Source organism: Stylophora pistillata, chromosome 1 (genome assembly GCF_964205215.1).
Source record: "Stylophora pistillata chromosome 1, jaStyPist1.2, whole genome shotgun sequence".
Lineage (NCBI taxonomy): Eukaryota > Metazoa > Cnidaria > Anthozoa > Scleractinia > Pocilloporidae > Stylophora > Stylophora pistillata.
In genome coordinates this window covers 3,744,586-3,760,336 of record NC_142519.1, presented here as the reverse complement: position 1 = coordinate 3,760,336, position 15,751 = coordinate 3,744,586, and the positions used below count along the sequence as shown (strand labels likewise).

Here is a 15,751-nt window from a genome sequence, read left to right as displayed (position 1 = left end):
TAAAGGGCCGCACCTATTTGCTGGTCGTAGATTACTTCAGCCGATACATTGAGGTGGCCTTGCTTTCATCATCCCAGACTTCGCAAGATGTCATTCAGGCGCTGAAATCTATGTTTGCGAGACATGGAATTCCAGACTCTGTCAGATCTGACAATGGTCCTCAGTATAGTTCAGCTGAATTCATTAAATTTGCAAAGGAATGGGGATTTGCAAGTGTGACAAGCAGTCCAAAGTACCCCCAATCAAATGGGATGGCTGAACGGGCGGTGCAGACCGCAAAGTATGTCCTGAAGAAGGAGGATGATCCTGCTAAGGCGTTGCTTGCATATCGCTCAACACCATTAGAGAATGGTTACAGTCCAGCTGAGCTTCTGTTTGGTCGAAAGATAAGATCCAGAGTTCCACTTGCTGCGGTGGAGCTGAAACCCGGTTGGCCTGATTTGTCTATAGTCCGAGGTAGAGAGGAAGTTCGAAAGCAAGAGCAAAAGGCTTACTTTGATTCTCATCATGGCGCAAGAGATCAAAAGAAGATTCCTGTGGGAACCGAGGTTTGGATTCGAGACATGAAAGTCCCAGCGACCGTGACTCAAGAGGCTGAGACACCTCGTTCATACATTGTTAGCAGCCCCAGAGGAACTATCAGAAGGAACCGGAAGGACCTTACTCCGCTGTACCCTATCAGTCCTGATTTGAGCAAGCAAGGTCCTAGCTTTCCTGATTCGAGCAAGCAAATTCCAGAGGCGATCAAGTTGGATGTTCCGGCAGCTGCTTGTGCAGCTGGTGCAACCACAACTAGATCTGGGCGAGTAGTCAGTGCCCCCAGAAGATTGGACTTGTGACTGTGCGGGATAAATTTATGAATTGAACAGTCCGATCTCTAAGTTTACACAGTTCATGTTATAAGTTAAATCAAACTTTATTACCTTCATGTTTAGTAGTTTTGGCTTCTCCCCGTAGTTTTTAAAGGGGGAGATGTTGTGTTGTCAAAATTGTTATAGTTTGTACTTTGTACCGAGTCACGTGACGGGCAGTAAGAAGGCACTTGAAGTTCTTGAATGAATGGCGTCGTTCGGATCTTTTACGCTCGCCGATAAATAACACAACAATGACGACTCATTCCATGCATTGTTTCGATTTTCAACGAGAGGAAGTGTGTGTCAAAGGATCTTGCAAGACTTGCCTCGAAGAGTAAAACGCTTTTCAATTATTTTTAAAATACGGCAAGTTAACTTTTCATTGTTTGAAGTCTTCTACAAAATTATCAATCATTCAATTCATTTTCTATCGGCATTATGCAATACTTTAAAGCTTACAGTTCTTCCGAGCACTGATCGGGACGAGGCATCCGGTATCCTGTAGCCAGTCGACTCGCCAAGGCAATTGGTGATGAGATGTCAGGGTATGGCAACTCACCTGTTTGGTTGAAAGAAGATTATCATGATTTAAATAATTCGGTTGTAGATACAAGGATCTAAGACAATGAGTATTTCAGCAGAAACTTTAAGGAAAAAATAGAAATACAAAATTAAGCGCAGCTCGGGGACAAAAATAATGTAGTTTCATTTCGTCTGACTGGTAATACGCATTTTTTTAAATGAAGATGCTCGTGTCTATATAGTTAGCTTAACAGGGGAGCCTTCCTAACTTTGGGCTGCTTTATGGATTGGAAGGCGAGTACATGACTTCCAGTTCATAGGGTGTGGCACATACTATCACACGACACTTACCGTAAGTGGCAATTTCCCATAAGACAATACCAAATGACCACCTGCAAATAAGCATCAATACTTTAATAACTTTAATGAGTTAGTAGAAGAAGCTGATGACCTTCTGGTAAGGAGGATTAGCACTGACTTGATTAAAGATCGAGTCTCGTAGTATTCTTTAAGGTTCAATGAATATTTGCATCGCGTAAGACTTCGCTGAGTCTTTCCTGTCGGACCTGGCCTCTGATATAAATTTCAATCAACCCATATGAACATAAGATTGTCCATTTGAAAGAAGAAATTACTTAAGTCATGCTAATTTTTCATGGTGTGTCCATAAATTCAAATAGGTAAACATACACCATGCATGTACATCGAGACGAGCGAATAACGTAAAATGAAGCCCAGATGTAACCAGAGTAATACTTTGAGGAATATAGCGGAGCCGGCGGGCAGATGACGTTTTTGGAAATCCTTTCTGCTGACCAACACCTGCGGCTGTAAGTCAAGAGACAGCTATCTGACAGTATTAAAATACAAAATGAACTTACACATCGCTCATGGATGTAAAATGCAGATCTCGCAGAGATTCTAAAGACGATCATCTCCACGGAACCTTGCCCTGTTGAAAAGACAGATTCATGTGAGCAAGGTCCTGTTTGTAGTAGAGTCAAGGCCATATCAGAATGGGAAGAGGCTGACTCATGCAACGGAATGATGCATTCAGTACGTTTATGCGATTTCTTTTTCAACGTTAAGATATGTAACATTTTCTAATAATTTTTCATTACCAGTAAAATCCAAGGGGGTGGTTATTTTGACCGTTATTATAGTTAGCATCATTATTGTTGTCATTATTATCAGCACAAATATTAACCATAATTAATTAAGTAAACGTAATACACAGCTCTTTGGGAGGGAATTAATTCTAATTCAATGTGTTCGATTATACTATGGAAGACCATCAATTAAAATGCATTTCAGTTTGTTGATTTTTTGCTTGGTCGTTGAAACTGACTGCAAAGCGTACTTACGTTGGAGGTTATGGTGTCTATACCAGCATCAGATATGTCTCTGGCCAATCCAAAATCTCCAACTTTAGCCACCAAGTTGGCATCAACTAAAATATTCCTCGCTGCCAGATCGCGATGAACGAACTGTGAGAGAAGACAATTTATAAATCTTTAGCTTAGCAGACACTCACGAATGACTAAGTAGTGGCTTATGCCAAAGTGCAAAAGAACCCCAACGTGTCCTTCATAACCTCGAGCTGCCAGCGTTATATGTAGAGCTGTTTATAATCACTTGAGAGCAGTCATCTGTTATGGAAGGTAAACAAAGTTACCTTAACATTTCTACGCACTGTCAACGGGTTTTACCCTTTTCTCCTCTAAGTGCTGCATTCCAGCGGCAATCTGGAATGCAATTGTAACCAGCTGCCGGTCATTAAGCTTACAGCAGACGTTATGATGATTGTTGTTTTCCCCTGGAGCCCTCTTGTCCTTTAAAATATTTTCCAGACTGCCACCATGAATCAATTCAGTGACCACAAGAACGTTTCCCAGTGAAAGAAGAGCAAACACCAGCATAAAAGTTAAGAAGAGAAAGTAATTGAACAATATTTGCCCCTGGGGTTGATCAAAAGGTGATTTCGTCGGTAAAAATAAGTTAAGTTGGTGCCAAAAAAACGAAGAAACAAATTCCATATGAATCCCCCAGAACTTAGCCTAGTATCAAATGGTTTCCGATCAAGAAGCACAGATTTTTGGCATAACACATACATACATACATACATACATACATACATACATTAGTTGACCACTCACCATGGTGGCTTTTCAGGGCCAATTCCCACCCATTCCTAACAAGGTTGAGATTGGAAGTCAGCAGTATCAGGCGCCTCTGGCAGCCGCTTCAGTCCATGTAACGATCTCACCTTATAACCCACCCATCCCACCCGAGGGGAGGACATCCATCACACAGTAAACTCGTGCTTGGGAAATTAATGTCTCCTACCCCTAACCCTGCGGGAGACGAGACCGCCATTTATTCGTCCCTATCCGATAAGACTAGAATATCTAAGCATTTCGTGATAGAAAGGTGGCATAGGTAGCATATTCTTCTCAATTATTTTGAGACCTTAAGTGTTGGTCCGGCCGGGGCTCGAACCCTCGACCTCCCGCACAGCAGTCCAGTGCTCTATCCATTGATCTAACCCTCAAGGGATAGAGCATAGGACTGTTTTGCGGGAGGTACTAATGGAGCACTAAGATAGAGTGGATAAAACACTAAGTTTAGAATGGATAGAGCACCAAGTCTACTAGTTTTTCTTTAATCTTAATATCAACACAAGCACCGTTCAAACTGATCTTACACTTGGATAAAACGTTACCTTATTGGTGAACCTGTCTATCTCTAATACGTTACATGGTCGAAAAGTGACTTACCTTCCTCTATCCGCGTACCAATCAAAGTGACAATATTAGGATGTTTCCCATCAAGCTTCAAGGTCCTTATCTCATTAAGCAGGGTTTCTTTGGCAATGGCACTAAGGTCTACAGTGGCACAGAGAAAAAAGCAAGGAGACCTCCTAAATTGCTTGGCTATTGTAAAATAAATGATATGGAAAACAAAGCGAGGCGGCAAAGAGCGTTCAGAAGAGAGAGAAGCAGACTTAATGGGTGTTTTCGGCAAAGGGAAAAATGACGAAAAAGTAAGATGGCGCAAAGTTTCCAGGACGAAAAATCAATTCAGTGGTAAACCACTGCACTTAGGAATTAATAATTTGACATTTTGATGTCGTGTACATACCTTTTTAGCTTTTTAACAGCTACATCTGTCATGTTTCCGTCTTTCCCACCATAGCGACCTTTGTAGACGATTCCAAACTCGCCTTCTCCGAGTATTTCATCGAATACTTCAAGATTTTCCAAGTTTTCGCATCCTTCTTCGGTCTCTTGAGACGATATCGGTCGCTGATCGTCGACAACCAGGTCAACACATTTATCAGTTGTGAAAATGTCAGTACCAAACCTCTCACCCGAAACTAACTTATCTTGATCTCTTTCTTCTATACCTTGCATCGAATCATCCTGCTCGCTTCCGTCTGGAAGCCCTCTTTCCCTTACTCCATACCCCACTAACGGGCGCCTTTCCTCAGGGTTCTTGATGGTCTGGGTATTGGGCAACCAGTCATTTTCAAGGTCCTCTATTCCGTTTGGCAAGTGCTTGCCTTTGTCTAAATACACCTCTGTCGCACGTTTTCTGTCCTGTCATTGAATTATAATTGAAGACAAAAGGTAATTATGATAATGCATTTTTCCTTACGATGACCCTCAAATTTGACAAATTGAAGGTATGTAAGTAAGAAATATAGCCCTTTTTCAGAGTGAACAGCTCCATAAACTCAGTGAAAATGCATGGTCGAGCACGGGTCCCTGAATCCTTCTGCATAAGTTGTTTTTAAGACCAAAGTGGAGGAAAGGATAATTTGGAGGAGAAAAGAACAAGTAGGGACAGAAATGGGCGTTTTACTTAGCCTTACTCTAAGCCTTAGCCGAACTAACGACAATCATTGTAAACAACCTCACTTATGCTGGCACACGAAGGAATGTTAGGATTGACCAGCCATGAACCAGTTTCCACGGAAGGTACGTTTTTCGCGTGTCATCGATCTTTGTTAATTTGTGAGGCGAGATACAGAGATTAGAAAAACTTTGCAAAGTTTTGATCATTGTTATTATCACTATTTTTATTATTACTATTATTATTATTATTATTATTAGCATTATTGTTATCAAACTCTTTTCCTTTCTTTATGGACGGGAATGTCGTGTGAAGTATTATTTACCTTTTTATCACGATTTCTACGCCGAATCCACACAAACCCAATGACTAAACAAATAAGTGAAGCTACCAAAGTGCATGATACAGCGATTGTAGTAGTGTGAGATGCTGAATTTTCTGGCTTTCCATTCTCGGAGGCTGCGGGAGTAAGTGCTGGACTAACTATGGAAAAAATAGAAGTTCCTCTCGAGTCCATAGTCTTAGATTTAAGCGGTGAAATAAGAACAGTACTGATAACAATAACAAAAAAACAATATAAGAATGATAATAAAGGTAAAGTTGTAGCGGTATAGTGTAATAAGTCAGAATTATGACTTGAGAAAGACTGAAATTAAATGAAGACAAAGCAGAGGACTAGGGAAGAAATGCAGAGGAGATAGAGGCATTTTAATTCTAAACCTTTGAGATTTTGGTCCAAAAGTCAATTCCTTGCATTAACCTTCGTTAAGATCTTTACTTTTGCCTCTTTTTCCAAAAACATCTCACCTTTGCTTAATACAGCTACTCCTGATTGACTTCTCCCAAAGCTGTTATTTGCAATACACTGATACTTGCCATAATCTTCCATCTCTACTCCCGTTATAAAAAGCTGGCTGCGATTCGTTCGGTTGTCTTGAATAACACTTGCTTTGGAGTTGGACTGTAAAGGATATGAAGCATTGTCCTTTCTCCAAAGGATTGTTGGCCTCGGGAAGCCCCTAGCAGTGCAGCTTAAGGTAGCGTTGGAACCGATCGAGACGCTTTGGTTCTCTGGACCTTTAATAATCTCAGGTTTTTGGGCCACTGCAAGATAACAACGAAACATTAGTTGATAATAGTAATATGAAATTTAAGATGAAAAAAAAAAAGACTAAGAAGCAGAAGATAGAAGATGAAACAGGATTTTTAATCACGGGCCTCGCAGTTTTTCTCTAGAAGTCAATTCCTTGCATTAACTGCCTCTAAATTCCTCGATTTTTTTTCTTTTATCAAAAAATATCTGGACAAGAGTCTTTTTAAGACTAGTGACACGCGTCACGCAATTCAGTATGTTAAGTAATCATCAGATTTCAGTCTTGTTACATAATCTTCGGGTTTAGTTCTTGACAGTTTAAAAAAAAGAGTAAGCACACGGTTGAAAGTAAAGCAGGTTCTTAGTTCGAGTGGAGAAGTAGTGTAACCGTTGTTGTTAAGGGGAAATTTTCACTTTAAAGCGGAGCTGAAATCGTGTGATTTGTTTACCGTATTTCATCGTAGCTACATTTTTTGGCGACCACGATGGGAGCAATCTAAAAAGCTAAATGTTTGCTGCGTTGTGATAGATCATCTTGCCGCTCCAAATGTACGAGGCGCAAAATCCTGACACCGATAATGCTCTGGGAATCAAACAGACCGACAAGCAGGACGATGAGCCAAAACTGGAAAAAGAGAAAGCATTTATCAAGCTGAAACGACAAAGGCGCTTACGAAAATCCGAGATGACCAAAATTCGCCACCACACTGGAGAAGCGTTGCATCACACCAAAGGATGCATTTCCCGTCGAGAAAGATATTGAGCAGCTTTGGTCGCCTCTGGAAGACACGCTAGATATTCTGGACGCGCTGTGTATTGTTTATTTGGATTGTGGACCAATCCAAAGAGCCAGTAAAATCTTAAAATGGCGAGATTAAGGCAGCTTGCTCGGCAGCATACTTGAAGCCATCCGAGGGCTTGGAGTTTCAGAGCCAGAATACGAAGATGTGAGCGGACAGCGGCACGGACAGTTCGGCGGACAGCGGCGGCAACTGCAGGCCTACATGGATCAGCTGGAGAAAATGTCGTAACTGAGAAATAATGACGTTCAAGGATTTGAAAAATTTTCAGACTTGTTCAGAATAATTGTGGTTAAACTTAAGGCCGAGGGGCGCAATGGAGAACTAGGAGAAGGAACGTTGCATAGTTTATTGGTGAAGAAACTCGCAGAAGCTCAGATGCAAGGATACAGCCGTTGGCTAGCGGAAAAGGGCCAGGAGCGATCTGTTATAAGCTTAAAGGATTGGCTCAAAGACGAGGTGCAAATTCGAGTCGAAGCAATGGAGATGGCTCATGGCTTGGCTGTAACAGAGAGAGCAGACGAATGGCAACCTTCAAACAGAAATTCCAAAAGACACAAGTCCCGAAACTTTCAAGTAGGATCAGAATGGTTAAACCGAACCCGGAGACCGCCTGGCTCAGGCAAATTTTATCGCAAGCCACCTTGTATGTATTGCGACTCCCTGCATCATGGGGTATGGGCATGCACGGCATTCCTTCAAAAGAGTTATGAAGATCGATTGCAGCTGGCGAGGGACAAACGATTATGTTTCCGGTGTTTGTCTGGTGATCACCAGGGAAAAACCTGTAGGAAGTCGCAAACATGCCAAATTGATGGTTGCCGCGGAAATCATCACCGTCTTCTACACCAAAGCTTGCCCGTCGTAGACGACCAGCGGAGAGTGTACAGCCAGTCGCAGAAAGTAACAGTTATCCCTCACTTGCTTCAGGGGAAGGGACAGCCAATTTTGCACCATTGCCCGAGGGAGAGGAAAGTCCCATCTCGCGAGCTATGACAACTCAAAACTCAAGACGCTTAAATGAAGCTTACTCATAGCGTACTATTCCAGTATGGGTTAAGGCACAAGGGAGAAAGATTAAAGTAAATGCAATCCTAGACGATGCCTCAAATGATTCGTTTTTGAATGAAAGAGTGGCTGGAGCTCTTGGGCTTATGGAGTCCTATCAAACCGTGAAAGTCCATGTGTTGAACAACTCCTAAGAGATATTCCAAACCATGCCGTTGAGGATAGAGATCGAAAGTGTTAATGGCCAGTTTAAAAGGGAGATCGAAGTGAAGACTTTCCCCTGCAGTGTGACCGGAAACTAGTTGAAAATTGGGGAGCAAGCAGAAACAAGTGGCCTCACCTTGCCCAGTGTGATTTTGCGTCACCAGCGAAGGATGGCTTGGTGGACTTGCTGACAGGTGTTGATAACGCCGATTTACATTATTCTTTTGTTGATATCCGTGGAAAGGTGGGTGAACCGGTGGCTCGTTTGGGTCCACTTGGGTGGACTTGCATTGGACCTCCGGATGGTAGAGTGAAGTCTGGAACAAGAACACACGCCATCCGAACACTGTTTACCCGGGACGTTGGGCTGACTAGTGTAACCAGAGGCTGTTGTGAATCGGATCAATCCCTTAAGCGGTTCTGGGAGATTGAGAGTTATGGGACTGAACTACGTGATCGAATGGTGTGCTCCGAAGAAGAGAAAGTGGCCTTAGAGAAAGTCAGCCGCTCTGTCTGCTATAACAATGTAAGATACAATGTTGCCGTGCCATGGAAAAAACAGAGGCCCTCAGCTGCCCAACAATCGCCAAATAACAGAATCCCGTCTTCTGAGCACCGAGAAAAATCTGAAGAAAGATTTTGTTGGAAAGGAGTAACAGAAGACTATTGAAACGTATTTGAAGAAAGAGTACCTTCGTAAAGTCCCAGAAACCGAGGCTCGACCCCCTGAAATTTGGTACCTACTGCACTTCCCGATTGTCAAGATGAGCAAGTCCACAACCAAAGTGAGGATTGTCTTTGATTGTTCTGCAAGGTTCAATGAACTCTCTTTAAACGATGTCATTCCTGCCGGGCCAAAGCTTCAGATAGAGTTGTTTGATGAGATAGAATAAATATATGAAGTTCATATATTTTGAACTGCGGTATTAGATACGTATGATGCACGATCCTCGCAGTTGATAGCGCTTCCTATGGAATAGCGAAAATCAGACCTGAAAAAAATCAGGCCTGTACGGGACACGAACCACTGACCACTGCGATACTAGTGCAGCGCTCTACCAATTGAGCTAACAAGCCAACTGGGAGCAGGCCGTTAAGTTGATTCGTAATAAACCCGTGAAAGTGATAAATGTGATAGAATAAATATATGAAGTTCATATATTTTGAACTGCGGTATTAGATACGTATGATGCACGATCCTCGCAGTAGATAGCGCTATCTATGCAATAGCGAAAATCAGACCTGAAAAATATCAGGCCCGTACGGGACTCGAACCACTGACCACTGCGATACTAGTGCAGCGCTCTACCAATTGAGCTAACAAGCCAACTGGGAGCAGGCCGTTAAGTTGATTCGTAATAAACCCGTGAAAGTGATAAATAAGATAGAATAAATATATGAAGTTCATATATTTTGAACTGCGGTATTAGATACGTATGATGCACGATCCTCACAGTAGATAGCGCTATTTATGCTAATACCGCGATTCAAAATATATGAACTTCATATATTTATTCTATCTCATTAATCACTTTCACGGGTTTATTACGAATCAACTTAACGGCCTGCTTCCAGTTGGCTTGTTAGCTCAATTGGACCCCTGCAAGATAACAACGTATACTAGTTGATGATAGCAATATGATGGAAATTAAGGTAAAAAAAAAGGAAGCAGAAGAAGCAAGAAGAAGATGCAATAGGATATTCAAATCAAAGCCCATACGATTTTTCTCTAGAAGTCAAGTCATTGCAGCAGTCGCCTTTAAAATTCTTAATTTTTTCCTTTTATCAGAAAATATCTAACCTATTTTTAAGAAAGCCACTCCTGATTGGTTTCTTCCACAGCTATTATTTGCAATACACTGATATTTGCCATTATCTTTCATCTCTACTCTCGTTATGAAAACCTGTCTGCGATTTGTTCGGTTGTCTTGAATAACACTTGCTCTGGAGTTGGACTGTAAAGGATATGAAGCATTGTCCTTTATCCAAAGGATCGTTGGCCTCGGGAAGCCCCTAGCAGTGCAGCTAAAGGTAGCATTGGAACCGACCGAGACACTTTGGTTCTCAGGACCTTCAATAATCTCAGGTTTTTGGGCCACTGCAAGATAACAACGAAACTTTAGTTCATAATAGAACTATGATGAAAATCAAGGTAAAAAAGTAAAAGACGAAGAAGCAGAAGAAGAAGGATGAAGTTAAGAAGACGCAACAGGATTTTCAAATCAAGGTTCTCATGATAATTCCTTGCAGTAACCGTCTTTTTAAAAGATCCTTATATTTTCCCTTTTATCAAAAAAAATCTAACCTATGTTTAAGAAAGCCACTCCTGATTGCTTTCTTTCGAAGATATTATTTGCAGTGCACTGATATTTTCCCTCATTTTCCATCTCTACTCCTATAATCAACAGCATTTGCCAGCCATTCGGACTCTTCGTCTTCAGAAAAATGATTTAAATTGTTCACAATTTTTTTTGTAACTTCAATCCAGTTCGTCGCTCACGCGATGCGAGAAAACCTGTCTAACCGGTTCTCTGAAGTCTGGAGTGCAAATACCGCGTGATATTTGCACTCGTCTTGGGCGTAATTTGTACACTACGGAGTGTAGTTGGATAATAATGTCCTTTATCCAATGGATGGTTGCTCCCCGAAGACCTTTAGCAGTGCAGCTAAAAGTAGCAACGGAAGCGATCAATACGCTTTGGTTCGTTAGACCTTCAACGATCTCAGGTATCTAGGCATCTGCAAATAGACATAAAAATGATATATTTGGATGCATGTGACCCTATGAGTTGTCTCATTTGCGGCCGTTCCTTTGGATGTCGGGGGCTAAGCCTTGTTTGACATCCGAAAGAATCGCCTGAAAGAGGACTACACTTTAAGGGGAATTTGATGACGAGAAGGCTGAGGAAGCGCAGGCGCGCGACAACCACCTTCGCCTTATAGATCGCAGGATGTCTTATATTATGTAGAGGTATGATAAGGTTGCTTACCTATCGTTATTGATTTCCTTGTGCAGTGTTTTAAGTAACCATTGCCAGCTTGGCATGTGTAGATGCCAAATTCGTCAACAGTCAAATTTTTAAGCAAATATGGGCAGCTTAATTTAGGTTTATGAGCATGTACGTTTGAGTGCTGTTTGCATTTAGCTCCAACGCGTCTATTCTCTGGATCGTACCACTCGATATAATCGACCCATCTATCCAGATAATCTTCGTCTGTCTTTCTGGGCTGTGCTGTACAAGTCAGGGTTATGTTGGCACCAATGGGTAAGCAGATGTTTCCTGAACTTGAAGAGATGTTGACAACGGGTCTAACTGTGTTAGAGAGATTGATATTATATAATAATAAAAAAGCCATAATACATTTCTCTCTCCCTCTAGCCTATCTAACAGAGATAAAAATTATAAATAAATCTATCTTATATCCACGTGTGTGTGTATACTATACACATGTATACTATTATAATAAATAGATACACACCCATTTTCAAAAACGTCTCAATTTGAAAACGTATATTAAGAAAGTGTACCTATTCTTTTCTCATCAAAAAGATGATGCACTATACTTGTATATTTCACATCAAAGAAAAAATACCTATTTTGTCAGGTGTGATGACCACTACACTACCAGGACAACCATGCTGGCAACACGGCAATCGAAGGTGTGATTTAAGAGATCGGAGATGTAGTGTCTCGGGAAACTTAATTTTCAAGCTGACAGGGTAGGGGAAGCCTATAACCTCATATGAAACCCAACTAAGGATCTATTAAAGATACACGACGAAATCAACTTAGTGGATGGCAAAGGAGGATCCAATTACGGATACAGGCTAATTTCAATTAAACAAATTCTGTATACCCGACTAGTAAAAGGGGGACGTGGATTTAAATCCCGCACAGGGCAAATTTTCCTTTCAAACATTTATTCTATTTAAGTATGATTACCTGGGGTGTACAGGGTCAGGTTTTCCCTCGTATACAGAATATATATACAGAATATATATATATATGCAGTTATATATATATATATATATATATATATATATATATATGTACTAAAGTGTGACTTGATTTTCGTAGAACAGTGCTCAATACATAGAAGTAGAGCGAAGTATATATTGTGGGAGGAAAAAGACAAGTAAACTACAAGTTCATCCCTACAAGCCTGTTTCGTGGTCGCCCACTCATCAGGGGATTTAATGAGAATAAACTTTACCATCGCTTATATACAATATAATTTGCATGATCTAACTAGTCTAATTTATGCAGCGCGAAATTGACAGTTTAGTTGTTGCGTAGGAGGGCTTTGCTTCTGTGGCGGCATGAAGACACGAGTTCATTCATACTATTAACACTAAACAAACGTAATGAACTCGTGTCTTCATGCCGCCACAGAAGCAAAGCCCTCCTACGCAACAACTAAACTGTCAATTTCGCGCTGCATAAACTAGACTAGTTAGATCATGCAAATTATATTGTATATAAGCAATGGTAAAGTTTATTCTCATTAAATCCCCTGATGAGTGGGCGACCACGAAACAGGCTTGTAGGGATGAACTTGTAGTTTACTTGTCTTTTTCCTCCCACAATATCTATATATATGTACTACATACATGTATCCTACTATAATAAATAGATACACACCCGTTTTAAAAAACTTCTCAACTTGAAAACATGTATTAAGAAAATGTACCTTTTCTTTTCTCACTAAAAAAAGTGATGCAAGATGCTTGTATATTTCACATCAAAGGAACAACACCTTTTTGTTATTTTGATAGCAGCTATTTTACTTTCCTTTTTAAAATTTCCCCTATAATTTGTGGAGGCAAAAAAAGGGGTAATTTGTTGCTTTCTGGACTGGAAGAGATGTGCACAACGGGTCTTACAGGGCAAGAGAAATTGATAATAAATGATTATAATAGAAAAATTAATAATACGCAATCTTTTTCTACCCAATCTAGCGATCCCAGAGATAAATCTATCTTATGATGCAAAGTCAGCGTAGTTTATATACTCTTGGCCCCGTTTTGATGAAGCTTTTTACTGTTTATTTCTAATTTGAATTCTACACCTGAACAAGGGCGAAGCCGGAAACGTTGTGTACAAACGCTGAATCATTTGAAACTGTATCTTCTTCGTTTCTTCTCTACTCGTGCGAAACATTTTGAAGAAGATACCTGCATCCACTGCATCCTCTTTCTTAGAGCTGTTTGTATGGTAGCCATTTTATTCTTACTGTACATATACATATTCATGCATATACATACAAGAAAAGCATTCGCATCTGCTTCTTCTTTGACAAGGACATTTAACTACTTACTTTCTAAACTGGGATTGCACGTTTCACCTCTGACAAATGGAAGATTCCACAAAGCGCCGGTAACAGTCAATAGTACTAAACACGTCAAAGCTCCTTGAAGGCAAAAGTAACCCAACATCATGTCACTTTGACAAATTTGTTGCGTGGATGTTTGGAATGACCTGTAGATGGGATTGTTTATTTAAAATACGTTCTTTTCCAAGAAGAAGATTACTAAAGCAATAAGTCGAATTAGGGCATTATGAAGTTGTTGTATCTAAATTTACACACTCAGGCAGTTACGAAAAGAAAAATGGAAAAGTGAGTCACAAATCTGGCGATTTTGCGTAAAGCCTTCTAAAAGGTTGCATTTAGCATTTAATAGCATTTAATCTCATTAAAAATGTTCTCTTTCATTTATCTCCAAACTTTTGTATTCTACCGAATACATGTGGTTATAATTTCGTCTCTCAATTACTCAGTAACTTATTAGCTTGAGCCTTTGTTTAGCTCCTTTATTGAAATCGCCAACAAAGACAAACAAAATCTAAAGTGAACAGCGACGAGGTTGTTCGCAAGCTTAATATAATTTTTGATAATTTACTTTTTCGGTGAAATTTATACATTATAGAAGGAGTTCGAGGAAGATTCACTGCATGCATATTCATTAATTTGGAGGCGAATGAATATTGAACTCGTCTAATTCAAAGAACTTTACGAAAAAGGATTTAGTTCTTATCGTTTATAAATGTGAAACAAAACCTTTAAATCAAACAACAAACATATGAAATACATGTATATGAACTGCGGTTATGAAACGTATATGTGCACGATCCTTCGCAGTAAAGCACTATTTGAGCAATAGTGAAAATCTTATCAATAAAGATTTAGAAATGCAAAGACTAGCAAAAACTAACGATAAAAACCGACGTTTCGGTGTCATCATGACGCCATTGTCAAGGAGAAATAAAAAATGAAGTTTGTGGCAAGGTGTAACACTAAATTAGCATAAATATGTTACGAGCTAATTAAACAAGTACTTTTGCGCGAATCGAATCGAATCAATATCCATTGTTCGTATCAAGAATTGTTGGTACGCAGCCCACACAGACGCCCAAAGAACCAATATCCATTGTTCGTGTGGTCATACCTTTCAAAGATCAGGAATCAGCAAATTATGTTAAGAAAGAGCTCAAGAATCTTAGCATGAAGGTGCAGACAACTGTCCAGCCAGTATTTGTTAGCCGCAAAGTTGGCCAAGATCTTAAAGTACGAGAAATCAAGCCACAGATTGTCAACCAACAACGCGTCGTTTATCAATTTCAATGTGACCTGTGTGATGCGGGTTATGTGGGCTATACACGCGGACACTTACACACACGCGTGGATGGACATAAACGAAAGGCATCTTCAATATATAAACACTACCACGAACGGCACAGCGAAGTCCCGAAAGACCTACTGAAACGTTTTAGCACTCTGAAAAAGTGTAGTAACAAGTTCGATTGTTTGGTGAACGAAATGCTTTTCATCAGAGACTTAAAACCCACTCTGAACGTGCAAAGCGATTCAATTCGCGCAAAAGTATTTGTTTAATTAGCTCGTAACATATTTATGCTAATTTAGTGTTACACCTTGCACAAACTTCATTTTTTATTTCTCCTTGACAATGGCGTCATGATGACACCGAAACGTCGGTTTTTATCGTTAGTTTTTGCTAGTCTTTGCATAGTGAAAATCAGACCTGAAAAAAATTCAGGCCTGTACGGGATTCGAACCACTGACCTCTGCGATACTAGTGCAGCGCTCTACCAATTGAGCTAACAAGCCAACTGGGAGCAGGCCATCAAATCAACTCGACATAAACCCGTAGATGATAAATCAAACAACAAACATATGAAATACATATATATGAACTGCGGTTATGAAACGTATATGTGCACGATCCTTCGCAGTAAAGCACTATTTAAGCAATAGTGAAAATCAGACCTGAAAAAAATTCAGGCCTGTACGGGATTCGAACCACTGACCTCTGCGATACTAGTGCAGCGCTCTACCAATTGAGCTAACAAGCCAACTGGGAGCAGGCCATCAAATTAATTCGACATAAACCCGTA

The 15,751-nt window shown here is 40.3% G+C and overlaps 2 pseudogenes across 1 annotated transcript; one reads left to right on the top strand and one right to left on the bottom strand.

Annotated features, from left to right (window-relative positions):
* Window positions 1-1,164: 1,164 nt before the first annotated feature.
* Window positions 1,165-13,812, bottom strand: LOC148740867 (fibroblast growth factor receptor 1-like; annotated as a pseudogene). The gene is made up of 11 exons (XR_015991144.1): window positions 13,656-13,812; window positions 11,327-11,650; window positions 6,039-6,335; window positions 5,557-5,714; window positions 4,518-4,975; window positions 4,156-4,254; window positions 3,086-3,269; window positions 2,741-2,863; window positions 2,258-2,328; window positions 1,728-1,768; window positions 1,165-1,413 (listed from the first exon to the last, which is right to left on the bottom strand). The product of XR_015991144.1 is annotated as a fibroblast growth factor receptor 1-like (transcript).
* On the top strand, window positions 6,872-8,966 carry LOC148740868 (uncharacterized; annotated as a pseudogene).
* Window positions 13,813-15,751: the final 1,939 nt, after the last annotated feature.